This window comes from Mobula hypostoma, chromosome X1, assembly GCF_963921235.1.
Source record: "Mobula hypostoma chromosome X1, sMobHyp1.1, whole genome shotgun sequence".
NCBI classification, from domain to species: Eukaryota; Metazoa; Chordata; class Chondrichthyes; order Myliobatiformes; family Myliobatidae; genus Mobula; species Mobula hypostoma.
In genome coordinates, this window is record NC_086128.1 from 72,812,892 (window position 1) to 72,840,520 (window position 27,629).

The 27,629-nt window shown below is 50.0% G+C and overlaps 1 protein-coding gene across 2 annotated transcripts in view; it reads left to right on the forward strand.

Annotated features, from left to right (window-relative positions):
• erbb2 (erb-b2 receptor tyrosine kinase 2) overlaps nt 1-27,629 on the forward strand; it is a 217,907-nt gene that overhangs the window by 13,998 nt on the left and 176,280 nt on the right. The window contains exon 1 of one of the 2 annotated variants that reach the window (XM_063037113.1): nt 10-194. The exons of the other annotated variant lie outside the window; for it this stretch is intronic. The gene's annotated coding sequence lies outside the window, so the exon portion shown is untranslated. Of the gene's footprint in view, nt 1-9; nt 195-27,629 lie in introns of those variants that run through there. 2 annotated transcript variants of the gene reach the window in all.

Here is a 27,629-nt window from a genome sequence, read left to right on the forward strand (position 1 = left end):
CTGGCAAGCCGGGGTGTGGCATTATTCAGCTGCACAACAGCCCTCGGGGAAGAAGCTGTTTTCCACTCTGACTGTCTTGTCGGAGATGTTTCTGTGTCACCGACCAGACGGCAGGACATTGAACAGAGAGTGTCCGGGACGGGATGGGTCTTTAATGAACGTTACGAGCACTGACAGCTGTCGATTGTCTCCAGGTCTGGTAGTTTTTAAAATCTATTCAATATACATAATTGACTTACTTATATGTTATTATTATGTTTTATTTATTATTATTATTTTTCTCTCTGCTATATTATGTGTTGCATGGAACTGCTGCTGCTAAGTTAACAAATATCACGTCACGTGTCGGTGATCATAAACCTGGTTCTGATTATGTGCTGAGCCGTCCTAATCACCCTAGGGAGTGTTTTCTGATCTCTCTCGCTGCGGGGAGAGTAACACACTGTCGTTCCGTATGTCAGTATGGTCTCCATCACACATCGAGAGAAGTTAGCCAACAGTGTCTAACCCTGATCAGCCGTTGGAGTCCTTTCTGATCTCTCTTGCTGCAGGGAGAGTAACACACTGTCGTTCCGTATGTCAGTATAGTCTCGGTTGTACATCGATAAAAGTCAGCCAGCAATGTCTAACCCTGATCACCTGTGGGAGCGCTTTCTGATCTGTCTTGCTACAGCTAGACTACCACACCGTTGTTCCGTGCGTCAGTATGATCTCCATCGCACATCCATAAAAGTCGGCCGGCAGTTTTTGAGGTATTTGGCTCATTATCTTATCAACCTCGATCAGATCTCCCCTAAGCCTCTTCTGCTCCAGAGAAAACAGCCCAGTTTTGTCCTTCTATATATTGGCGAGACCCAATGCAGACTGGGAGACCGCTTTGCTGAACACCTACGCTCTGTCCACCAGAGAACGTGGGATCTCCCAGTGGCCACACATTTTAATTCCACATCCCATTCCCATTCTGATGTGTCTATCCACGGCCTCCTCTACTGTAAAGATGAAGCCACACTCAGGTTGGAGGAACAACACCTTATATTCCGTCTGGGTAGCCTCCAACCTGATGGCATGAACATCGACTTCTCTAACTTCCGCTAATGCCCCACCTCCCCCTTGTACCCCATCTGTTACTTATTTATATACACACATTCTTTCTCTCTCTCTCTCTCGCTCTCTCTTTCTCTCTCTCTCTCCTTTTTCTCCCTCTGTCCCTCTGACTATACCCCTTGCCCATCCTCTGGTTCCCCCTCCCCTGTCTTTCTCCCCGGACCTCCTGTCCCATGATCCTCTCGTATCCCTTTTGCCAATCACCTGTCCAGCTCTTGGCTCCATCCCTCCCCCTCCTGTCTTCTCCCATCATTTTGGATCTCCCCCTCCCCCTCCAACTTTCAAATCTCTTACTAGCTCTTCCTTCAGTTAGTCCTGACGAAGGGTCTCGGCCCGAAACGTCGACTGTACCTCTTCCTAGAGATGCTGCCTGGCCTGCTGCGTTCACCAGCAACTTTGATGTGTGTTGCTGGAATTTCCAGCATCTGCAGAATTCCTCGTGTTTGCAGTTTTGTCCAGCCTCTCTCCTGACAGCACATGCCCTCTAAACCGGGCAGCCTCATCCTGGCAAGCCTCTCCAAAGCCTCACTGACCTGTCGTGGACCTTCACTGACCCCATTCACGTCAGGACTGTCGGGAGCTTTGGTTCTTGAAAGTTTGTTGTGGCCGGGTTGGTAGTGTGGGTAGACTCCCACCACCAGTGGCGTACGTCTCAAATGGCCCCTGACAGCCAAGTCCAGCTCCCGGCCTTCACCTGCGGCTTAGTTACCAAGTGGAGCCGTTTCTACCGACAGGAGAAGGGCCAAAGGCGGGTTACTGGCACCTTAAAGCCAGTCGCTTCGGGCAGATGGGGCTCGTCAGCCAGGGTTGGCAGCTCATCGAGGAGAAGGAAAATCTCCGATCTCAAACCTCCGCTGCCTTGCGGCTGTACCCACTCACGGGGAAGGAGTCGGGAGTAAACCCAGAGGGAAAAATCTAAAGCTGGGGTCCCTACGTTGAGTTGTACGCTGACCGGCCTCTCCTGGTGCCAAACTGTATCGGTCTCTGCTGTTCCTTTCGGTTCATCGGCTGCGTGGAGAGGGGGAGCCTGCTACACGGGCAACAGCTCGCTCCCCGTGTCGTGTAGAGGGCTCGTACACAACATCCCTGGCCAACCCCGACCTACGGTGGGGGGGGCCTCATGATTGTCAGAGCTTCAGTGCCCCCTACCCCACCTGCTGTCCACCCAGTGTGTGTCTTCAGGCTCCTGTACCTCCTCCCTGATGGCAGAGGGGAAGAAGCTGTTCCTGAATCGTTGAGTGTGTGTCTTCAGGCCCCTGTACCTCCTCCCTGATGGCAGCAATGAGAAGAGGGCACGTGCTGGGTGCCCTTCATGGTGGATGCCAGCTTCTTGAGGTGTGGCTTTTTGAGGTGTTCTCGGTGGCCGGGAGAGCCGTGGCTGTGATGGGAGTTGGTTGAGTCTGTCAGCCTCAGAGCTGAGTCCGTTCACTTCTTCGTTTGATGCTTCTAGAGTTGTCCTGTACCCGACCACTCTACCCTGGGACGTTGTAGCCCAGGGGGCAGAAGTGTGGTTCAGTGTCCTTTACCCCCCCCCCACCCAATCCCACAGTCTCTGTGACCCACGACCATCGAGAAGGAGGTACAGGAGCATCAGAACTAGAACTGTCAGACTGGGTAACAGCTCCTTCCCTCAGGCTGGGAGACTGACGAATACCCAGTCACCACCGGGGTCTCGTCACTAACACACACCCCACAATCTCTCTGACCCATGGCCGTCCTGGAGGAGGGACAGGGGCGTCAGGACTAGGACTGACAGACTGGGTAACAGTTCCTGCCACACCGAGGTCTCGACAACACCACCCATCCCACACTCTCTCTCTGACCCACCACCGTCTGGGAGGAGGTACAGGGGCCTCAGGACTAGAACTGTCAGACTGGGTAACAGCTCCTGCCACACCGAGGTCTCGACAACACCACCCATCCCACAATCTCTCTCTGACCCACCACCGTCTGGGAGGAAGTACAGGAGCATGAGGACTAGGACTGACAGACTGGGAAACAGCTCCTTCCCTCAGGCTGTGAGACTAATGAATACCCTACCACCACCGGGGTCTCGTCACTAGGACTAGGCGACTGTGGAGGATGTCCTTGTGTATATTTAAAGCGGAGGTTGATTGGTTCTTGATTAGCCAGTGTGTCAAAGGTTGCGGGGAGCGGGCAGGAGAATGGGGTTTGAGAGGGATAATAAATCAGCCACGATGGAATGGTGGAGCCGATTTGATGGGCTGAATGGCCTAATTCTGCTCCCAGGTCTTATGGTCTTACAGGAGCATCAGGACTAGAACTGTCAGACTGGGTAACAGCTCCTTCCCTCAGGCTGTGAGACTAATGAATACCCTGTCACTACCAGGGTCTCGTTCCCCCCCCCCCCATCCCACAATCTCTCTGACCCACGGCCGTCTGGGAGGAGGTACAGGAGCATCAGGACTAGAACTGACAGACTGGGTAACAGCTCATTCCCTCCGGCTGTGAGACTAATGAATACCCTGTCACCACCGGGGTCTCGTCACTACCACACACCCCACAATCTCTCTGACCCACGGCCGTCCTGGAGGAGGGACAGGGGCGTCAGGACTAGGACTGACAGACTGGGTAACTGCTCCTTCCCTCAGGCTGGGAGACTAATGAATACCCTGTCACTACTGAGGTCTCGTCACTGGGACAGCGATCTGTTTCCTGTTCACCTGTGCTGGCGCACTACATGCAGTTTTGAATTATATTTTATTAACTTATTTATGGTAGTATTTTAGACCACAAGACCATGAGATATATGAGCAGAAGTAGGCCATTCAGCCCATCGAGTTTGCTCCGCCATTCAATCATGGGCTGATCCAATTCTTCCTGTCATCCCCACTCCCCTGCTTTCACCCCATACCCTTTGACACCCTGGCTAATCAAGAACCTATCTATCTCTGCCTTAAATACACCCAATGACTTGGCCTCCACAGCTGCTCCGTAGAACCATAGAACCATAGAAACTACAGCACAGAAACAGGCCTTTTGGCCCTTCTTGGCTGTGCCGAACCATTTTCTGCCTAGTCCCACTGACCTGCACACGGACCATATCCCTCCATACACCTCCCATCCATGTACCTGTCCAATTTATTCTTAAATGTTAAAAAAGATCCCACATTTACCACCTTGTCTGGCAGCTCATTCCATACTCCCACCACTCTCTGTGTGAAGAAGCCCCCCCTAATGTTCCCTTTAAACTTTTCCCCCCTCACCCTTAACCCATGTCCTCTGGTTTTTTTCTCCCCTCGTGGCAACAGATTCCACAGATTTACCACCCTCTGACTAAAGTAATTTCTCTGCAGCTCAGTTCTAAATAGACGTCCTTCAACCCTGAAGTTGTGTCCTCTTGTCCTAGACTCCCTTACCATAGGAAATAACTGCCATATCTAATCTGTTCAGGCCTTTTAGCATTCGGAATGTTTCTATGAGATCCCCCCTCATTCTCCTGAACTCCAGGGAATACAGCCCAAGAGCTGCCTGACATTCCTCATACGGTAACCCTTTCATTCCTGGAGTCATTCTTGTGAATCTTCTCCAATGTCAGTATGTCCTTCCTAAAATAAGGAGCCCAAAACTGCACACAATACTCCAAGTGTGGTCTCACCAGTGCCTCGACATCACATTGTGGTCGGTGCGCTGTACGTTGTGTGGGTGTGGAGTTGAGGTTGTTTCGTTTGGTTGGGTGCGTGTGCAGTCGGATGATGAGCGACGGTCCCGGGCACGTCGGTTCCAGAGGCAGGCTCTCCAGAGGTGGAAGTGGAGCGAGTTTGTCCGTTCAAGCACGCCGTGAAAAGCGGCGGTCGCCATGGCAACCAACACCGCTGGGGTCGCCCCACGCAGTCCAGCAAGAGCAAGGCACGTCCGTATCGTCCAGCGGCCTGAGTACATTTTCCGTCCGCGTGTGCATGTGTGCTCACGCGCGCGCTTATGCAGACCGCAGCCTCGGCTCGGCATGGAGCAGCGTCCCCTGTCCCCGCTCCCCGGCACCCTTACCGTTTCAATGTGGTTAAATCGTCCAAACCTCGGGGCGTTCCTCACCCTAAGGGGCCGGGGCCACGATTCAGCCCGGAACTCCGCTCTTACAACCCAGCCCGTTGCTCAAATCGAGCGGACATTGAGGCTCCCGGCCTGGTCTGCCCTCCCCTCGCCAAGCCTGGCCTCACCTTTGCCCGCACTTCGAGCGCAGGAGTCCTGAGCAACTTCGAGGTGCGGATTCCCCTTGGCGTTTCGCTCCATTGTTCCGTTAGAGTGGAGCCGCGGGGAGATGGGGAGGCGAAGAAGACTGTTAGCATGCCAGCGTTCGTCAGTCAGGGCCATTGTGCGTAGGCGTTTGCAGGTTGTGTTGCCGTTGGTGCAAGACTTCGGTGAGGTCACGCTGACTTTGGCCTCTCCCCCTCATCTCCTTTTCCTTTCCCCTCGCCCCTTCTCCTCTTCTCACCTGCCCAGAGTCCTTCCTCCTTCCCTGTCTCCCAGGGTCCACTATCCTCCTCCTCCAGCCCTTTACTTCTTCTACATATCACCTGTCAGCTTCTTGCTTCATCCCCACTCACCTTCCCCCTCACCTGGTCTCACCTGTCACCTTGTCCTTCTCCCTTCCCCTCCCCCAGCCACCCACCTTCCCCCTCATCTGCTCTCACCTGTCAGCTTGTCCTCCTCCCCTCCCCCACCCACCTTCCCCCCTCACCTGGTCTCACTTGTCACCTGGTCCTCCTCCCCTCCCCCACCCACCTTCCCTCTCACCTGCTCTCACCTCTCACCTGTCAGCTTGTCCTCCTCCCCTCCCCCACCCACCTACTTTCTCCCTCACCTGGTCTCACCTGTCACCTTGTCCTCCTCCCCTCCCCCACCCACCTACCTTCCCCCTCACCTGTCATCTGTCAGCTTGTCCTCCTCCCCCTCTCTCACCCACCCACCTTCCCCCTCACCTGCTCTCACCTCTCACCTGTCAGCTTGTCCTCCTCCCCTCCCCCACCCACCTACCTTCTCCCTCACCTGGTCTCACCTGTCACCTTGTCCTCCTGCCCTCCACCTTCCCCCTCACCTGTCACCTGTCAGCTTGTCCTCCTCCCGTCCCCCCCACCCACCTTCCCCCTCACCTGGTCTCACCTGTCACCTTGTCCTCCTGCCCTCCACCTTCCCCCTCACCTGTCACCTGTCAGCTTGTCCTCCTCCCGTCCCCCCCACCCACCTTCCCCCTCACCTGGTCTCACCTGTCAACCTGTCCCCATCCACCTTCATCCTCACCTGTCACCTGTCAACTTGTACAGCTCCCGCTTCCCCGCCCACCAACCCACCTTCCCCTCATCTAGTCTCACCTGTCATCTTGTCGTCCTCCCTTCCACCTTCTCCCTCACCTGGTCTCACATGTCACCTGTCAGCTTGTCCTCCTCCCCCACCCACCCCCCTCACCTGGTCTCACCTGTCCTTCCTTGTCTTCTTTCCCTCCCCCGCCTTTTTATTTTCGGCTCTGTCCCCCTTCCTTTCCAGTCCTGAAGAAGGGTCTCGGCCTGAACTGTAGGCTATTTATTCCCCTCCATAGATGCTGCCCGACCTGCTGCGTTCTCCAGCGTTTGTGTGTGTGTGTGTGTGCGCGTGCGTTGCTCTGGATTTCTGGTATCTGCAGAATCTCTGGTGTTTAGGTCCTAGCGTTTTGCATTCAGTTTTGATCAGCACGCGGACATGGGAAGGATGCGATTAAACTTGTAAAGAGGTTCATTGTGAGGGTTTTATGAGGATATTGATGGGGGTGAGATACAAGGAGAGATCAGACAAGTTGTGGCTGGAGTGTCAGCGACCGAGGGGGGCGAGCGCTCAGAATTGTACCAAACCCCGAGGGGTAGAGAGAGGGTGAGCCGTCTTTCTCGCAGAGTTTTGGAAATCGAAGATTGGAGGACATAGGTGTGTGATTAATTCACAGTTCAGAGTAAGTTTACCATCAGGCTGTGAAAGGACCCGGAGATTCACTTTCCTGTGTGGGCGCTGGGGGTCACAGCCGGTGTTGGAGAACGACTCTCAGCTGCCAGAGGAGCTGGTTGAGGTAGGAACGTCAGCTGCTCTGAAGATGCTTGTGAGCAGGTGAATGGGTGGCGAGAGTTTACGGCGATGAGCCCCAAGTTCAAAGAACATCAATGCCACGATTTACAGCCTTCAGATTCGTCTTCTCGTGGGCATACTCAATAAGTCTAGAACAGAGTCAACGAAAGAACACACCAACCTGGGCTTTCAGCCAGTATGTAGCATACAACAGACTGTTCAAATACAAAAAGAAAGAAATAATAATAATAATGAATGAAAAATAAATATCAAGAACATGAGATGAAGCGTCCTTGAAAGCGAGTCCATAAATTGTGGGATCTGTTCAGTGATCGGGCAAGTGAAGTTAGTCCCCTCTGGTTCAAGGGCCTGATGGTTGAGGGGTAATGACTGTTCCTGAACCTGGTGGTGTGGGACCTGAGGCTCCTGTACCTCCTTCCTGATGGTTGAGGGGTAATAACTGTTCCTGAACCTGGTGGTGTGGGTCCTGAGGCTCCTGTACCTCATTCCTGATGGGTGAAGGGTAATAACTGTTCCTGAACCTGGTGGTGTGGGTCCTGAGGTTTCCTCATCTTTCTCTTGATGTCAGGAGGTGAGAAGAAAGTGGGTCCTTGCTGACGGACGCTGCTTTCCTGTGACAGGACTCTGTGTAGATCTGCTCAATGGTGGGGAGGTCTTTACTCCTGACAGACTCAGCCATATCCAACACTTTTTGTAGGATTTTCCATTCCGGGCAGTGATGTCTCCATATCAGGCTCCACCAAACGTCTGTACCAGTTTGTCAAAGTTTTACTCTGACACAATCAGTCACATTTTTCAAGGTTGGATGTTTTCATTTCTGTTTGTCTATCTCTGAATCCAATCTAATTTTCCATCACAACAGTAGCTGCATTCTATAACATCGTTGATGTTCCTGGAACTTGGGTGTGACCATTGCTACATTCCATATCTCTACCCCCAGGCTTTGTCTGCGATTCCCTGTTACCAAGTTAGCATGAAAAAGCTGCAGGAAGTAGTAAACAGGACCACTTCAGAAAGTGATGTCTCAACAGGGTGGCAGCCATCAGTCAGGACCCGACCCACTCAGGACCTGCTGTCTCCTCGTCACTGGCATCCGGTCTCATAGTAACTGCGGTTTTCCCGCGGCCAATTCAATTTTCTATTCCAACAACAAACAAGAGAAAATCTGCAGATGCTGGAAATCCAAAGCAAAACAAACACAGACACAGACACACACACACACACACACACACACACACCACACACAGACAGACAGATAGACACACACACACACAGACAGACAGACAGACACACACACACACACACACAGACACACACAACACCAATACACACACACAACACACAGAGAGACAAAAGCACACACACACATAACACCAATACACACACACACAAAAACACACACACAACACAAACACACACACACACACACACACACACACACACCACACACAGACAGACAGATAGACACACACACACACACACACAGACAGACAGACACACACAGACACACACAACACCAATACACACACACACAACACACAGAGAGACAAAAGCACACACACACATAACACCAATACACACACACACAAAAACACACACACAACACAAACACACAGAGACAAACACACACACACACACACACACACACAAACACAGACAGACAAAAACACACACAAACACACACAACACAAACACAGACAAAAACACACACACACATACACACACCACAGACAGACACACACACACACACACACACAGACACACAGACAGACACACACACAAAACACCAATACACACACACACAAAATCACACACACAACTCAAACACAGACAAAAACACAAAAACACACACACACACACACACACACACACACACACACACACAGACAGACAGACACACACACGCAGACAGACACACACACACACACAGACAGACAGACACACACACGCAGACAGACACACACACACACACAGACAGACACACACACACAGACACACACACACACAAAACACCAATACACACACACAACTCAAACACAGACAAAAACACAAAAACACACACACACACACACACACACACACAGACACACACACAGACAGACAGACACACACACACACACACAGACACACACACACAGACAGACAGACACACACACAGACACACACACACTCACACACAGACAGACACACACACACACACACACACACAGACAGACAGACACAGACACACACACACACACACAGACACGCACACACAGACAGACAGACACACACACACACAGACACACACACAAACAGACAGACGCACACACACACAGACAGACAGACACACACACACACAGACAGACAGGCACAGACACACACACACACAGACAGACACACACACACAGACAGACAGACAGACACACACACACACACACACACACAAACAAGAGTAAACAGTCGACATTTCGGGCCGAGAACCCTTCAGCAGGACTGGAGGGAAAAAAAAATATGAGGAGTAGATGTAAAAGGTGGGAGCGCTGCTCTTTTCCACGGATACTGCCTGGGTTGGTTCAGCACAACATTGTGGGCCGAGTGGCGTATTCCTGTGCTGTACTCTTCTATATGGAGTACGAGGATGTGTTGGGGCAGCCGGCAGGCGTCGCCAGCTCACTCACCCTGACCCATCCGTCTTTGGAATGTGTGGTGAAACCTGAGCACCCGGAGGAAACGGACGTGTTCGGGGGAGCGGGGGAGAACGTACGAATTCCTTACAGACATCGGCAGGAAATTGAACCCCCGACCTTGCGTTGAGCTAGTCGCTGGCTCCCCCCCCCCGCCCCCGTAACACGTTGTGCGGACTTTCCCAACGGTACGCCTTTCGAAGTCTCCTCTACCGGCAGGCTCATCTCCACTGTCGCAGGCAGTCACGCCTGCGGTGACTCAGACCCAGGGCTCAACCGGTCGCGGATTCAGTCCTCCGTCGCGGGCTGTACGTCAGTGCGGATTCCGTCTGCTTCGGAAAGCCGCTCCTCGCTCTGCGGTGGCCTTCCCACCCCCCCTCGCTGGACGGCAGGACGTGTCGATCGAGCAGCGCGCGAAACGCTGCCAGCTGGCTGTCATTTCCTCTCGTGACCTGCTGGGTTTTGTGTCTCGCTCTGGATTGGGCCTACCTGTGGGTGCTGGCTGCCTCCAGAATTGACCAGCTTCGAAGTGGAGTTGGATTCGAGTCGTTTTTGTGATGTCTTTTTGCACCACGACCTCACTGCTTTTGGCGCCCCTTTGGCTAGCCTGCAGGTCACCCTTGGGCAAGGTGTAGCACCTGCTTATACCCCGATCAGGGTCATGTGAAACCGTGGGAGCAGGTGGTGGACGGTCGTACGAGCAGCCGGTGCAGATCACAAGTCCTGGTGATGCGACCACTGACGCCAGGCGGACAATCTCTGAAGAGTATTGATAATGGCTGGGGGGTCACCCGTCTTGTAAAGTCACTGCCCAGAAGAATGCGATGGCAAACCCACTTCTGTAGAATAAATTTGCCACGAGCAATCACGGCCAACCACATACACAAGAGTCTGCAGATGCTGGAAGTCCAAAACAACACACTCGAAATGCTGGAGGAACTGAGCAGGACAGGCAGCATCTGCAGAAAAGAGTGCAGAAGATGTTTCGGAGGCAGTCTGGCGCACGTATGCACGCACACGATTCTGGTTAATTGAAACGTATTGGACCTGTGCAGTTTGGTGCAATTATGTGGCTGCCCCAATTAGCCAAAGTTTCATGGAAATTGTTAAAAAGGAATTCAAAAAAAGGCAAATTGAGTAACAAAATTATGTACTTAAGTGAACTACAGAATAAGTTGGAACATTACCAGTACTATTACAGTACTACAAAACTGTGTATTAGTTCCTACAGGTTATCGACAGAAGCATCCATCCGGTGTACATGGCCATGTTCCTTTGACTGTAAAGGAACAAAATCAGTGCAGACACCTCGCGTAGATAATGGGCTGCTTCCATACAATGCTTTCAACAATTGCATCCTCCAAATCTTCATTTTCATTGTAACACTCAAGATGATTGTCGATACCTTCAAATTCTTCGTACTTGTTGAAATAGTGAAACAGTTTCACTTTTCGCTCCCGGCCGCTCCTGGCATCTCCGAGCCCCGAACGCTCGAAACCGCGGTGAGCGAAACCAGTTCTAAATCGTCTCGCTGCCTACTTCTCGCCAACTGTCGGTGATAGAAGTCACTGCTGTTTGAACACAAGCACGCACGCAGCTGATGCTGTTTAAGAAAAACGAAACTGCTGGTTCAGACCTTGGCGTTGTGTTTAACAGCCAGACAAAAACACACGAGTTATGCTAGTTAGAAACTGTTTGGCAACAGTCTCAGTTGAGCCACAGAGTGTCCCAGATAAACAAAGGGAATCCCGACTATTTCCTCGATTAGTTTTTGTTCTTTAAGAGTTGTCTCAAAAATAAGCGGCTGCCCTGTTCAACCGATGGTCCAGTTAACCAGAATCTATTGTACGTATTTTTTGTGGCAATTTATAGTTTTTTAATTACCTTTTGCACTGTACTACTGTTGCAGAACACTGTCAGTAAGAACTTCGATCTCCTCTGGGTTTGATTGTTTTCACCCTCGTTCATCTGTACACGCTGCCCGACCTGCTGAGTTCCTCCAGCATTTTGTGTGTGTTGCTTGGATTTCCAGCATCTGCAGACTTTCTCTTTTGTGATTTAATCTCCTCTGAATTTGTTTGTTTTCACTCTCGTTCATGTGCACTCTCGCAAAACACGCGTAGCAGGCCTGTAGCGGGTAATGAAGGACTTTCTCCCCGGAGATTTTGCTGTGTGTGATTTGCTTGCTAAATGGCGCTTTAAAAATTCAAGTTTCCAAATATCAATCCACTTCTTCCCACTTGTAGATTCTCCAGCAACTTTTGCATGGTGAGAAAACACACAGGTAGCACCAGTTTCTGTATTGTACGTAAATATTTCTCGTAGCTGCCCTTTCCCGGCTCATGAGCTTTCAGTGTAGCAGTTTCTACTCTTTCATTAAGTTATCCTACTTTAAGTGAACTAACAGTCCCTTTGCGCTTCACGAATTCCCTTGGAATTCGACGAAGTGGATCAATAATTTCTTCAATAAAAGCAGTATCGATAAGCCAGTTCTGAAACCTGCAGACAAATCATCGCAAGCACCACTGTCTGTGTCAGAAACCAGAACGGGAAATGTGATTGTGTACGATGGTGAAGTATACTCAACGTGCCAACGAGGTAGAGGGTGACAGCCTTTCGTGCGCAGTTTAAATGCCTTTGTGCGCCAGTGCTAAAGGACATGTCGGCGCGCGCCTGGGAGGGAACGTTGCCGAGCTGTTGCAGTGTCACAGTAACCCCTGCGCGACAGCGGTGCCCGCGTGTTAAAGTTGTGCCGGGGGATCAGTGAAAAGTTTGTCCAGCAAACCACGAGAACATACTGTGTTCAATCAGATCAAAGTTCAAAGTCAATTTATTACCAAGGTGCCGCACCGGATACAACCCTGAGATTTGACTTCTTGCGGGCGTCCGCAGCGAGCTGCGATCGGTCAAGTGTCAGCTGGTGACATGGGGCGTTGCGGGAGAACGAGGTGGGACGGTGACAGAACGCAGGATAAAGTGTCGCAGCTCCAGGGAGAGCGCAGTGCAGGCAGACAGTACGGTGCCGGGTCGTGACGAGGTCGAGAGCCCAGCTTATCATACCGGGGAACCCTTCGGTAGTCTTATTACAGCGAGGTCGAAGCTGTCCCTCAGCCTGCTTTCGGGCCTTAGTGTCTACTGCCCGATGCCCGATGGTACAGGGGAGACGAGGGAGTGTCCGGGACGGGTGGGGTGATGATGCAGGCAGCAGGAAATGTAGACGGTCCGCGAGACATTGGAACAGAATGTGGCCATTCGGCCCATCGAGTCTGCTCCGCCATTTTGATCATGGCCCATCCATTTCCCTCCCAACCCCATTCTCCTGCCTTCTCTCCGTAACCTTTCACGCCCTGGCTTATCATTAATGATCTATCAGCCTCCACTTTAAATACACTCAGTAACCCAGACTCCACAGACACGTGTGGCACGAATTCCTTAGGTTCACCGCCATCTGTAAATAAATTCCTCCTCATCTCTGTTCTAAATGGACGTCCCTCTCCACATCCACTCTCTCAGTCCCCTCTGGTCCTAGACTCCCCCACTATAGGAAACATCCTCTCCACATCCACTCTATCTGTGCCCTAGACTCCCCCACGATAGGAAACATCCTCTCCACATCCACTCTATCTGTGTCCTCTGGTCCTCGACTCCCCCACTATAGGAAACATCCTCTCCACATCCACTCTATCTGTGTCCTCTGGTCCTAGACTCCCCCACTGCAGGAAACATCCTCTCCACATCCACTCTATCTGTGTCCTCTGGTCCTAGACTCCCCCACTACAGGAAATATCCTCTCCACATCCACTCTATCTGTGCCCTCTGGTCCTAGACTCCCCCACTATAGGAAACACCCTCTCCACATCCACTCTGTGTCCTCTGTTCCTAGACTCCCCCACTACAGGAAACATCCTCTCCACATCCACTCTATCTGTGTCCTCTGGTCCTAGACTCCCCCACTACAGGAAACATCCTCTCCACATCCACTCTATCTGTGTCCTCTGGTTTTGGACTCCCCCACTGTAGGAAACATCCTCTCCACATCCACTCTATCTGTGTCCTCTGGTCCTAGACTCCCCCACTATAGGAAACATCCTCTCCACATCGACTCTATCTGTGTCCTCTGGTCCTAGACTCCCCCACTATAGGAAACATCCTCTCCACATCCAGTCTATCTGTGTCCTCTGGTCCTAGACTCCCCCACTATAGGAAACATCCTCTCCACATCCACTCTATCTGCGCCCTCTTGTCCGAGACTCCCCCACTATAGGAAACATCCTCTCCACATCCAGTCTATCTGTGTCCTCTGGTCCTAGACTCCCCCACTATAAAACTATAAGACAAAAGAGCAGAAATCGGCCATTCGGCCCATCGAGTCTGCTCCACCATTTTATCATGAGCTGATCTATTCTCCCATTTAGTCCCACTCCCCCCCCCTTCTCACCATAACCTTTGATGCCCTGGCTACTCAGATACCTATCAATCTCTGGTTAAATACACCCAATGACTTGGCCTCCACTGCCGCCCGTGGCAACAAATTCCACAGATTCACCACCCTCTGGCTAAAAAAATTTCTTCCACATCTCTGTTCTGAATGGGCGCCCTTCAATCCTTAAGTCATGCCCTCGCGTACTAGACTCCCCCATCATGGGAAACAACTTTGCCACATCCACTCTGTCCATGCCTTTCAACATTCGAAATGTTTCTATGAGGTCTCCCCTCATTCTTCTAAACTCCAAGGAATACAGTCCAAGAGCGGACAAACGTTCCTCATATGTTAACCCTCTCATTCCCGGAATCATTCCAGTGAATCTTCTCTGTACCCTCTCCAACGTCAGCAGAACATTTCTTAAACAAGGAGCAAGCAATCGATGTCTTGTGCAGAGACCCCTTCATCTCTCTCTCTCTGTTCATAACGTTGCTCACATTCTTCGCTGCTGTTTCCGTACCAGTTGTGTTTGGCCAGTCAGGGTTGTTAGCCCCGAGATGACCCCCTGATCCTGGAGGGACCGGTGGGCTCTACCCCTTGACCCTGTGAGGCATGGGTGACCCTCCCAAGAGCCAAAGCACAGAGCCCCTGACTCCAGCCAGGCTAGCTCTCCATTCAGGCATGCAAGCCTCTGAACCCAACGACGAGGCTGTGGTCCTCTTGGAGGCTTTTTTTTAAATTTAGAGGACAGAAGAAAGATGGGCTTTATTCGGAAATGTGCAGCAATACATTATGTTGGCGTCGGTAGCCAGCTCAGTCCGAGGATATGCTGGTTGTGGTTGGGGCCACGGTTATTGTTACTGAGGGTCTGTGTCAATAAGCATCTCCCCCGCCCCCCCCACCTCCAGCTACGTCCCACAGTCAGATTCCGTCCTGCCGCCGTCACCGTTTCAGCGGGCATGATTGAAACGCAAAGGCTCCGACTACCCTGCTGGTGAACGGCCGGTCTCTGGAAAATGAAATCCAAGACCCCAGAGCAAGAGTGCATCTCTTCTGGCTCTACTTACTGAATTAAAATTTTAACATACATCTCTTCCTGTAGCTTAGTTTTTAAACACAAGACGTGCGGCTGCAAGAAAAAGTTTGCGCATCTTTGGCAGTTACCTGGTTTTCTGCATTAATTACTCATAAAAATGTGGTCTGATCTCCATCTAGGTCACAATAATAGACGGACGCAATCTGCCTGAACTAGTAACACAGCAACATTTGTACTTTTCATGTCTTTATTGAACACATTATTTAATCATTCACAGACCAGGCTGGAAAAATCATGTGAGCCCTTGTATTTAATGAATGGTAGAGCCTCCTTTAGCAGCAAATAACCTCCACCAAACGTTTCCTGTAGCTGCTGATCAGACATGTTGAGGAGGGATTGTCGACCATTCCTCCATACAAAACTGTTTCAGTTCATCAATATTTCTGGGATATATGCAGATGATACTAAGATAGGTGGTTTTGTGGATAATGAAGTAGGTTTTCAAAGCTTGCAGAGAGATTTAGGCCAGTTAGAAGAGTGGGCTGAAAGATGGCAGATGGAGTTTAATGCTGAAAAATGTGAGGTGCTACATTTTGGTAGGACTAATCAAAATAGGACACACGTGGTAAATGGTAGGGCATTGAAGAATGCTGTAGCACAGAGGGATCTAGGAATAATGGTGCATAGTTCCCTGAAGGTGGAATCTCATGCGGATAGGGTGGTGAAGAAAGCTTTTGGTATGCTGGCCTTTATTAATCAGAGCATTGAGTCGGGATGTAATGTTGAAATTGTATAAGGCATTGGTAAGGCCAAATTTGGAGTATTGTATATAGTTCTGGTCACTGAATTATAGGAATAATGTTAATAAAATTGAGAGAGTACAGAGGAGGTTTACTAAAATGTTGCCTGGGTTTCACCTAACTTACAGAGAAAGGTCGAACAAATTAGGTCTTTATTATTTGGAGCGTAGAAGGTTGAGGGGGGACTTGATGGAGGTATTTAAAATTACGAGGGGGATAGATAGAGTTGACGTGGATAGGCTTTTTCCATTGAGAGTGGGGAAGATTCAAACAAGAAGACATGAGTTGAGAGTTAAAGGGCAAAAGTTTAGGGGTAACATGAGGGGGAACTTCTTTACTCAGAGAAACATAGAAACAAAGAAAATAGGTGCAGGAGTAGGCCATTCGGCCCTTCGAGCCTGCACCGCCATTTATTATGATCATGGCTGATCATCCAACTCAGAACCCCGCCCCAGCCTTCCCTCCATACCCCCTGACCCCTGTAGCCACAAGGGCCATATCTAACTCCCTCTTAAACATAGCCAATGAACTGGCCTCAACAGTTTCCTGTGGCAGAGAATTCCACAGATTCACCACTCTCTGTGTGAAGAAGTTTTTCCTAATCTCGGTCCTAAAAGGCTTCCCCTCTATCCTCAAACTGTGACCCCTCGTTCTGGACTTCCCCAACATCGGGAACAATCTTCCTGCATCTAGCCTGTCCAATCCCTTTAGGATCTTATACGTTTCAATCAGATCCCCCCTCAATCTTCTAAATTCCAACGAGTACAAGCCCAGTTCATCCAGTCTTTCTTCATATGAAAGTCCTGCCATCCCAGGAATCAATCTGGTGAACCTTCTTTGTACTCTCTCTATGGCAAAGATGTCTTTCCTCAGAGAGAGAGAGTGGTAGCTGTGTGGAACGAGCTTCCAGCAGAAGTGGTTGAAGCAGGTTCAATGTTGTCGTTTAAAGTTAAATTGGATAGATATATGGCCAGGAAAGGAATGGAGGGTTATGGGCTGAGTGCAGGTCGGTGGGACTAGGTGAGAGTAAGAGTTCGGCACGGACTAGAAGGGCCGAGATGGCCTGTTTCCGTGCTGTAATTGTTATATGGTTACACCATGCATGAACAGCCCTCTTCAGGTCCTGCCACAGCATCTCAATTGGGTTAAGGTCGGGACTCTGTCATGGCCATTCCAGGCCCAGAGACAGCAAAAGCAGCCCCAAACCATGATGCTCCTTCAACCATGCTTCACAGTTGGGGTGTTGACCTGCAATGCCCTTTTCCCTCCGAATGTAGCAATGTGTATTTCTGCCAAAAAAGTTCACCTTTTATCTCACCTGTCCACAGAGCATTGTGGAACATCCAGGTAGTCTTTTACAAACTTGAGACATGCAGCAATTTTTTATTTTGGAGGGCATTGGTTTCCTCCGTGGTGTCCTTCCATGAACACCATTCTAGTTCTGTGTTTTTCTTAGAGTGGACACATGAACAGAGACTTTATACTTTATTGTCGCCAAACAATTGATACTAGAACGTAGAATCATCACAGCGGTATTTGATTCTGCACTTCCCGCTCCCTGGATTACAAATCAATAGAAAATATTAAAAATTTAAATTATAAACCATAAATAGAAAAATGGGAAGTAAGATAGTGCAAAAAAAACCGAGAGGCAGGTGCGGATATTTGGAGGGTACGGCCCAGATTCGGGTCAGGATCCGTTCAGCAGTCTTATCACAGTTGGAAAGGAGTTGTTCCCAAATCTGGCCGTATGAGTCTTCAAGCTCCTGAGCCTTCTCCCAGAGGGAAGAGGGACGAAAAGTGTGTTGGCTGGGTGGGTCGTGTCCTTGATTATCCTGGCAGCACTGCTCCGACAGCGTGAGGTGTAAACAGAGTCCAAGGACGGAAGATTTGTTTGTGTGATGTGCTGGGCCGTGTTCACGATCTTCTGTAGCTTCTTCCGGTCTTGGACAGGACAACTTCCATACCAGGTTGTGATGCACCCTAGAAGAATGCTTTCTATGGTGCATCTAAAAAAATTAGTGAGGGTTTTAGGGGACAGGCCAAATTTCTTTAGTTTCCGCAGGAAGTAAAGGCGCTGGTGGGCCTTCTTGGCCGTGGACTGTAAAGTAGACTTTAGCAAGTTCAAAAGATTTCTGCAGGTCTATTGCTGTTACTCTTGTTCACCTCCTTCAGCATTGCACATTGGGCTCTTGGTGTGACCTTTGCAGGACACCCACACCCAGGGAGAGTAGCAACAGTACTGAATTTCCTCCAATTGTAGACAGTTTCCCTTGCTGTCAACTGATGAACACTCAGGTCTTCAAAAATGTTTTTGTAGCCTCTTCAGCTTCATGCATCTCTACAATTCTTCTTCTAAAGTCCTCTGAAAGTTGTTTTGATCGAGAAATGGTGCACATTAACACATCTTGTTAAGAGCAGACTGTGTCAGTAACCTGACTTTGTCTGTCATTTTTACAGGGCAGGGTGACTTGTACAACCCACACCTCCAATTCCTCTCACTGATCGGACCACCTGACTCCAAATAACTACTGTAGAAGGCATTACCCCAGAGATTCACATACATTTTTGAGCCCAGACTGTCATTGTTTAAATGGTGTACTCAGTATTGATGAGAAGTACAGTTGTTTGTGTGTTATTAGTTTAGGCAGATTGTGTCTGTCTATTATTCTGACTTCGATGCACAAAAGGAGGAAGACATGGAGGGATTGTCTACGGAGTCTCTGTGGGTGGAGGTTAGGAACAGGAAGGGGTCAATAACTCTACTGGGTATTTTTTATAGACCGCCCAATAGTAACAGGGACATCGAGGAGCAGATAGGGAAACAGATTCTGGAAAGGTGTAATTGTAACAGGGTCGTTGTGGTGGGAGATTTTAATTTCCCCAATATCGATTGGCATCTCCCTAGAGTGAGGGGTTTAGATGGGGTGGACTTTGTTAGGTGGGTTCAGGAAGGTTTCTTGACACAATATGTAGATAAAACTACAAGAGGCTATAAGGCTGTACTTGATCTGGTATTGGGAAATGAACCTGGTCAGGTGTCAGATCTCTCAGTTGGAGAGCATTTTGGAGATGCATTAGGGAGCGATAGGAACAGACAAGTTAGGAAATTGTTTAATTGGAGTAAGGGGAAATAGGAGGCTATCAGGCAGGAACTTGGAAACAAAAATTGGGAACAGATGTTCTCAGGGAAATGTAAGGCAGAAATGTGGCAAATGTTCAGAGGATATTTGCGTGGAGTTCTGCATCGGTACGTTCCAATGAGACGGTGGAGGATGGTCGGGTACAGGAACTGTGGTGTACAAAGGCTGTTGTAAATCCAGTCAAGAAGATAAAAAAAAAGCTTATGTAAGGTTCAAAGTACTAGGTAATGATAGAGATCCAGAAAATTATAAGGCTAGCAGGAAGGAGCTTAAGACTGAAATTCGGAGAGCCAGAAGGGGCCATGAGAAGGCCTTGGCAAGCAGGATCAAGGAGAACCCCAAGGCATTCTACAAGTACGTGAAGAGCAAGAGGATAAGATGTGAGAGAATAGGACCAATCAAGTGTGACAGTGGAAAAGTGTTTATGGAAATGGAGGAGATAGCAGAGGTACTTAATGAATACTTTGCTTCGGTATTCACTATGGAAAAGGATCTTGGCGATTGTAGTGATGACTTACAGTGGACTGAAAAGCTTGAGCACGTAGATATTAAGGAATAGGATGTGCTGGAGCTTTAGGAAAGCATCAAGTTGGATAAGTCACCAGGACCGGTCGGAACGTACCCCAGGCTACTGTGAGAAGCAAGGGAGGAGATTGCTGAGCCTCTGGCGATGATCTTTGCGTCATCAAAGAGAACAGGAGAGATTCCGGAGGGTTGGAATGTTGCGGATTTTGTTTCCTTATTCAAGAAAGGGAATAGAGATATTCCAGGAAATTATAGACCAGTGAGTCTTACCTCAGTGGTTGGTAAGTTGATGGAGTAGATCCTGAGAGGCAGGACTTATGAACATTTGTATAGGCATAATATAATTAGGAATAGTCAGCATGGCTTTGTCAAAGACAGGTCGTGCCTTATGAGCCTGATTGAATTTTTTGAGGATGTGACTAAACACGTTGATGAAGTAGATGTAGTGTTTATGGATTTCAGCAAGGCATTTGATAAGGTACCCCATGCCAGGCTTATGGAGAAAGTAAGGATGCATGGGATCCAAGGGGACATTGCTTTGTGGATCCAGAACTGGCCTGCCCACAGAAGGCAAAGAGTGGTTGTTGATGGGTCATATTCCGCATGGAGGTTGGTGACCAGTGGTGTGCCTCAGGGATCTGTTCTGGGACCCCTATTCTTTGTGCTTTTTATAACTGACCTGGATGAGGAAGTGGAGGAATGGGTTAGTAAATTTGCTGATGACACAAAGGTTGGGGGTGTTGTGGATAGTGTGGAGGGCTGTCAGAGGTTACAGCGGGACATTGATAGGATGCAAAACTGGGCTGAGAAGTGGCAGATGGAGTTCAACCTAGATAAGTGTGAGATGGTTCATTTTGGTAGGTCAAATATGATGCCAGAATATAGTATTAATGGTGAGACTCTTGGCAGTGTGGAGGATCAGAGGGATCTTGGGGTCCGAGTCCATAGGGCACTCAAAGCTGCTGCGCAGGTTGACTCTGTGGTTAAGAAGGCGAATGGTGTATTGGCCTTCATCGATCGTGGGATTCAGTTTAGGAGCCAAGAGGTAATTTTGCAGCCATATAGGACCCTGGTCAGACCCCACTTGGAGTACTGTGCTCAGTTCTGGTCGCCTCACTACGGGAAGGACGTAGAAACCATAGAAAGGGTGCAGAGGAGATTTACAAGGACATTGCCTGGATTGGGGAGCATGCCTTATGAGAATAGGTTGAGTGAACTCAGCCTTTTCTCCTTGGAGCGACGGAGGATGAGAGGTGACATGATAGATGTCTATAAGATGAGGGGATAGTCAGAGTGGATAGTCAGAGATTTTTCCCCAGGGCTGAAATGGCGGCCACAAGAGGGCACAGTTTTAAGGTGCTTGGAAGTAGGTACAGAGGAGATGTCAGGGGTAAGTTTTTTACTCAGAGAGTGGTGAGTGTGTGGAATGGGCTGCCGGCGGCAGTGGTGGAGGCGGAAACGATAGGGTCTTTTAAGAGACTCCTGGATGGGTACATGGAGCTTAGAAAAACAGAAGGTATGGGTAAGCCTAGGTCGTTCTAAGGTAAGGACATGTTCGGCACAGCTTTGTGGGCCAAAGGGCCTGTATTGTGCTGTGGGTTTTCTATGTTTCTATCAGTCCACATTTTATGAGTAATTAATGCAGAAAACCAGGTAATTGCAAAGGGTTCACAAACTTTCTGCTCCGCCATTTTATCATGGGCGATCCATTTCCCTCTCAACCCCATTCTTTTCTTTTGATGCCCGGACAAATCATGAACCTATCATCCTCTTCCTTAAATAGACCGAAAGACTTGGCCCCCACAGCTGCCTGTGTCAATCAATTCCACAGATTCACCACCCTCTGGCTAAAGAAATTCCTCCTCATCTCTGTTCTAAAGGGGCGTCCCTCTATTTTGAGGCTGTGTCCTCTGGTCCTAGACTCCCCCACGATAGGAAACATCCTCTCCACATCCACTCTATCTGTGTCCTCTGGTCCTAGACTCCCCCACTGCAGGAAACATCCTCTGCACATCCACTCTATCTGTGTCCTCTGGTCCTAGACTCCCTCACTATAGGAAACATCCTCTCCACATCCACTCTATCTGTGTCCTCTGGACCTAGACTCCCCCGCTATAGGAAACATCCTCTCCACATCCACTCTATCTGTGTCCTCTGGTCCTAGACTCCCTCACTATAGGAAACATCCTCTCCACATCCTCTCTATCTGTGTCCTCTGGACCTAGACTCCCCCACGATAGGAAACATCCTCTCCACATCCACTCTATCTGTGTCCTCTGGTCCTAGACTCCCCCACTATAAGAAACATCCTCTCCACATCCACTCTATCTGTGTCCTCTGGTCCTAGACTCCCCCACTATAGGAAACATCCTCTCCTCATCCACTCTATCTGTGTCCTCTGGTCCTAGACTCCCCCACTATAGGAAACATCCTCTCCACATCCACTCTATCTGTGTCCTCTGGTCCTAGACTCCCCCACTATAGGAAACATCCTCTCCACATCCACTCTATCCAGAGCTTTCAATATTCGACAAATCGTAATGCAATATATTTACTCTGCCTTGCAATGTACTGCTGCCAGGGAACGACAGATTTCACGACAGGTGTTTATTAAACCCGATTCTGTCTGCTGGCGTAAGCCAGAGGGACTGCCCGCCCCTCCCAGGGCTCGGTCCCGCAGCCCAGATGCTGCTGCCTCATTCCTTGCCGATGAGAATTGGACCGGCCGAGTTGAAGGGGGCAGGGCAGGGCCACTCCAAACCTCTGGAACGGGTGGACGCTGCGTGTTTTCGTGAGGCACCTGCAAGAACGCTGGAGTTGCAGGAGCCCCTCCCAGAGAAATCCACCCCCAGCCACGGGGTACTCCAGCCCTTGTGTCATATATAAAAAAAAGACCCGAGAAAGGCTTTGTTCGGGTCTTTACAGGGCTTGCTCCTTGTGTTGGGGTAGTGGGGGGTGGGGTGGTCATTGTCCCTGCTCTGGACCTTAATTTGAGCGGAGTTGTTTCCTGGGCAGTCTGATGTTGGCAAACACCCAGCGAGCTCGGAGCACAGGACCGGAGAGACTCCGGGAAAAGAACACGGAGGCTCCTGCGTTTTTGTTTCGCTGGAACGGTTGTGTGTATGTGTGTGTGCGTGTTTTTTTTATGTAAAACCTTAAGAACCTGTGAAACAGGAAGATCTGGTTTGTGTGCCTGCAGACTTTCGGGCGCTGGGACACAGTAAGAATCACCCCCACCTCCGGCCGCCGGTCGTACTTCTGACGGGGCAGGCAGTCATCTTCTAGAAATGTTGAGCGGTGCCGGCCATTCGGCCCACGGTTGTTGTGCTAGCCCTTTGACCCACACTGAAATCAATCCAACTCCTCCTGCCCGCACAGCCATCTACCCCTCCACCATCCACGTGTTGATCTGAGACTCTCTGAAATGTTGAGACTGCTCCTGCCTCGACCACTGGCCCCAGCAGGGCGTTCTGTCAACCTCTGCTTTAAATACACCCAGTGACTTGGCCTCCACAGCCATCTGTGGCAATGAATTCCACAGATTCACCGCCCACTGGCTAATGAAAATCCTCCTCATCTCTGGTCTATAAGGATGTCAGTCCATTCTGTGCCCTCTGGTCCTAGACTCCCCCCACTATAGGAAACATCCTCTCCACATCCACTCTATCTGTGCCCTCTGGTCCTAGACTCCCCCACTACAGGAAACATCCTCTCCACATCCACTCTATCTGTGTCCTCTGGTCCTAGACTCCCCCAGTATAGGAAACATCCTCTCCACATCCACTCTATCTGTGTCCTCTGGTCCTAGACTCCCCCCACTATAGGAAACATCCTCTCCACATCCACTCTATCTGTGTCCTCTGGTCCTAGACTCCCCCGCTATAGGAAACATCCTCTCCGCATCCACTCTATCTGTGTCCTCTGGTCCTAGACTCCCCCCACTATAGGAAACATCCTCTCCACATCCTGAATCTGAACCTAGTGGTGTGAGTCCTGAGGCTCCTGTACCTCCTTCCTGATGGTTGAGGGGTAATAACTGTTCCTGACCCTGTTGGTGTGGGTCCTGAGGCTCCTGTACCTTCTTTCCTGATGGTTGAGGGGGTAATAACTGTCCCTGAACCTGGTGGTATGGGACCTGAGGCTCCTGTACCTCCTTCCTGATGGTTGAGGGGGTAATAACTGTTACAGAACCTGGTGGCGTGGGACCTGAGGCTCCTGTACCTCCTTCCTGATGGTTGAGGGGTAATAACCGTTCCTGACCCTGGTGGTGTGGGTCCTGAGGCTCCTGTACCTTCTTTCCTGATGGTTGAGGGGGTAATAACTGTCCCTGAACCTGGTGGTATGGGACCTGAGGCTCCTGTACCTCCTTCCTGATGGTTGAGGGGGTAATAACTGTTCCTGAACCTGGTGGTGTGGGAACTGAGGCTCCCGTACCTCCTCCCTGATGGTAGCAGTGAGAAAAGGGTGAGGTGCTGGGAGTCCTTAATAATGGATGCTGCCTTTCTGAGACATCGCTCACTGGAGATGTTCTGGGTACTTTGCAGGCTAGTACCCAAGATGGAGCTGACTAGATTTACAATCCTCTGCAGCTTCTTTCGGTCCTGTGCAGTAGCCCCTCCATACCAGACAGTGAAGCAGCCTGTCAGAATGCTCTCTATGGTACATCTATAGAATTTTTTGACATAGCAAATCTTTTCAAACTCCTAATGAAGTATAGCCGCTGTCTTGCCTTCTTTATAACTGCATCGATATGTTGGGACCAGGTTAGATCCTCAGACACCCTGCAACTTGAAACTGCTCACTCTCTCCACTTCTGATCCCCCTATGAGGATTGGTATGTGTTCCCTCGTCTTACCCTTCCTGAAGTCCACAATCAGCTCCTCCGTCTTACTGACGTTGAGTGCCAGGTTGTTGCTGTGACACCACTCCACTAGTTGGCATTTCTCACCCTGTACACCCTCTTGTCATCAACTGAGATTCTACCAACAATAGTTGTAACGTCAGCAGATTTATAGATGGTATTCGGGCTATGCCTAGCCACAGAGTCAGCTGCTTTCCTCTGACAGCAGTCTATGGAGATATGCTTAATGGTGGGGGCTTTACCTCTGATGGACTGGGTTCTAATCCACTACTTTTTGTAGGATTTTCTGTTCAAGGGCATTGGTGTTCCCATATAGGCTGTGATATACTCGCCACTACACATCTGTGGAAGTTGGTGGAAGTTTTAGGCGTCAGTCCGGATGTCCGCGAACTCCTGAGGAAGTCGAGGCTCTGCCCTGCTTTCTTCGCGATTGCTCTTATATGCAGATCGTCTGAAATGGTATCACCGAGGAATTTAAAGAGGCTGGCCCTCTCCGCCTCTGATCCCCTCGATGACGACTGGCTCCTGGATCTCTGGCAAAAGTTCCCACATTCCTTCCCCCACACTCCCCACCCCCCGCACCCAGCCTCTCCCTCTTTTCTCTGTGTCACCTCCCACAGGCTCTGCGTTCCACTTTCAGTCCTCTCCTTTGTTATAAATAGCTCTCCCAGTTCCCTCTGGAATTGCGGAGAATTGACCACATCATCATCTGCTTCAGTGTAACCTGCAGCGTTTGACACCTTTCCCCTGCTCTCGCCTGTCACACCCAGAGCACTGGTACAGTGAGATGGGTCCCGACACACACTGCCGGGTTGTGGGGGGGCGGGGGAGAGGCAGGCTGCCGTACCCAGCCCCCCCCCAGAGGTACCCCCTACTTCCTGCCCATTCGGGCGGGCCTGCGGCAGCTCAGAAAGGGGAAGGCCAGTCGATAAGGGGCTTCTGTTTGTCGTCTGGATTCAGACCCCCTCTCTCGGTGCCGGCAAGACCGAGGAGCTGTGCGTTGACTTCAGGGGGAGGAAATCGGGGGTTCCGTAAGCCTGTTGTCGTCGTCAGAGGATCAGAGGCAGAGAGGGTTGGCGACTTTAAATTCCTGCGTGGGATTATTCCTGAGGATCTGTCCTGGGCCCAGGCCAACACGTGAGTGCAATTGCCAAGAAAGTATGGCAGTGCCTTTATTTCGCATGGCATCTAAAACTTAGACAAACTTCTATCGATGTGTGGTGCAGAGTATATTGACTGGCTGCATCATAGCCCGGTATGGAAACACCAATCCCCTTGAATGGAAAATCCTACAAAAAGCAGTGGATACGGCCCGGTCCATCACAGGTAAAGCCCTCCCCTGTCCTGAGCACATAAACACCAAGCACTGTTGCAGGAAAGCAGCAGCCATCATCAGGGACACCCACCACCCAGGTCGTGCTCGCTTTCAGCTGGTACCCCTCAGGAAGGAGGTACAGGAGCCTCAGGTCCCACACCACCAGGTTCAGGAACAGTTATTACCCCTCAACCATCAGGAAGGAGGTACAGGAGCCTCAGGACCCATACCACCAGGTTCAGGAACAGTTATTACCCCCTCAACCATCAGGAAGGAGGTACAGGAGCCTCAGGACCCACACCACCAGGTTCAGGAACAGTTATTACCCCTCAGCCATCAGGAAGGAGGTACGGGAGCCTCAGGACCCACACCACCAGGTTCAGGAACAGTTATTACCCCCTCAACCATCAGGAAGGAGGTACAGGAGCCTCAGGACCCACACCACCAGGTTCAGGAACAGTTATTACCCCTCAACCATCAGGAAGGAGGTACGGGAGCCTCAGGACTCACACCACCAGGTTCAGGAACAGTTATTACCCCTCAACCATCAGGAAGGAGGTACAGGAGCCTCAGGACCCACACCACCTGGTACAGGAACAGTTATTACCCCTCAACCATCAGGCTCCTGAACCAGAGTGGATGACTTCACTTGCCCCATCAGTGAAATGTTCACACAACCTATGGACTCGCTTTCAAGGGCTCTTTATCTCATGTTCTTGATATTTATTGCTAATTTATTTATTTATTATTTCTTTCTTTTTGTATTTGCACAGTTTGTTGTCTTTTGCAGACTGGGTGAACACCCAGTGGGTGCAGTGTTCCACTGACTCCACAGTGGTTACCGCGCCATTACAGAAATGAATCTCAGGGTTGTTTCTGATGACCGATGTACTTTGATAATAAATTCACTTTAAATTTTGAGACTCCCATTTATTTATCAAACAGGCATGGAAATGTGCAATGAATTGTACAGTTCACATAGTTTTTTGTGTTACAGACATAGGAGCTGAAATTAGGCCATTCGGCCCATCAAGTCTGGTACCCCGTTCCATCATGGCTGATTTATTATCTCTCTAAAACCCCATTCTCCCTGTAGCCTTTGATGCCCCAATTAATCAAGAACCTATTGACCTCCACGTTAAATATACCCCATGACTTGGCCTCCACAGTCATCTGTGGCAATGAATTCCACAGATTCACCATCCACTGCCTAATGAAATTCTTCCTCATCTCTGGTCTATAAGGACATCACTCCATATTGTGTCCTCCTCCCAGACTCCCCCACCATAGGAAACATCCTCTCCACATCCACTCTATCTGTGCCCTTTGGTCCCAGACTCCCCCACTAAAGGAAACATCCTCTCCACATCCACTCTATCTGTGTCCTCTGGTCCTAGACTCCCCCACTACAGGAAACATCCTCTCCATATCCACTCTATTTCTGTCCTCTGGTCCCAGACTCCCCCACTAAAGGAAACATCCTCTCCACATCCACTCTATCTGTGTCCTCTGGTCCTAGACTTCCCCACGATAAGAAACATCCTCTCCACATCCATTCTGTCTGTGTCCTCTGGTCCCAGACTCCCCCACTAAAGGAAACATCCTCTCCACATCCACTCTATCTGTGTCCTCTGGTCCTAGACTCCCCCACTACAGGAAACATCCTCTCCATATCCACTCTATTTGT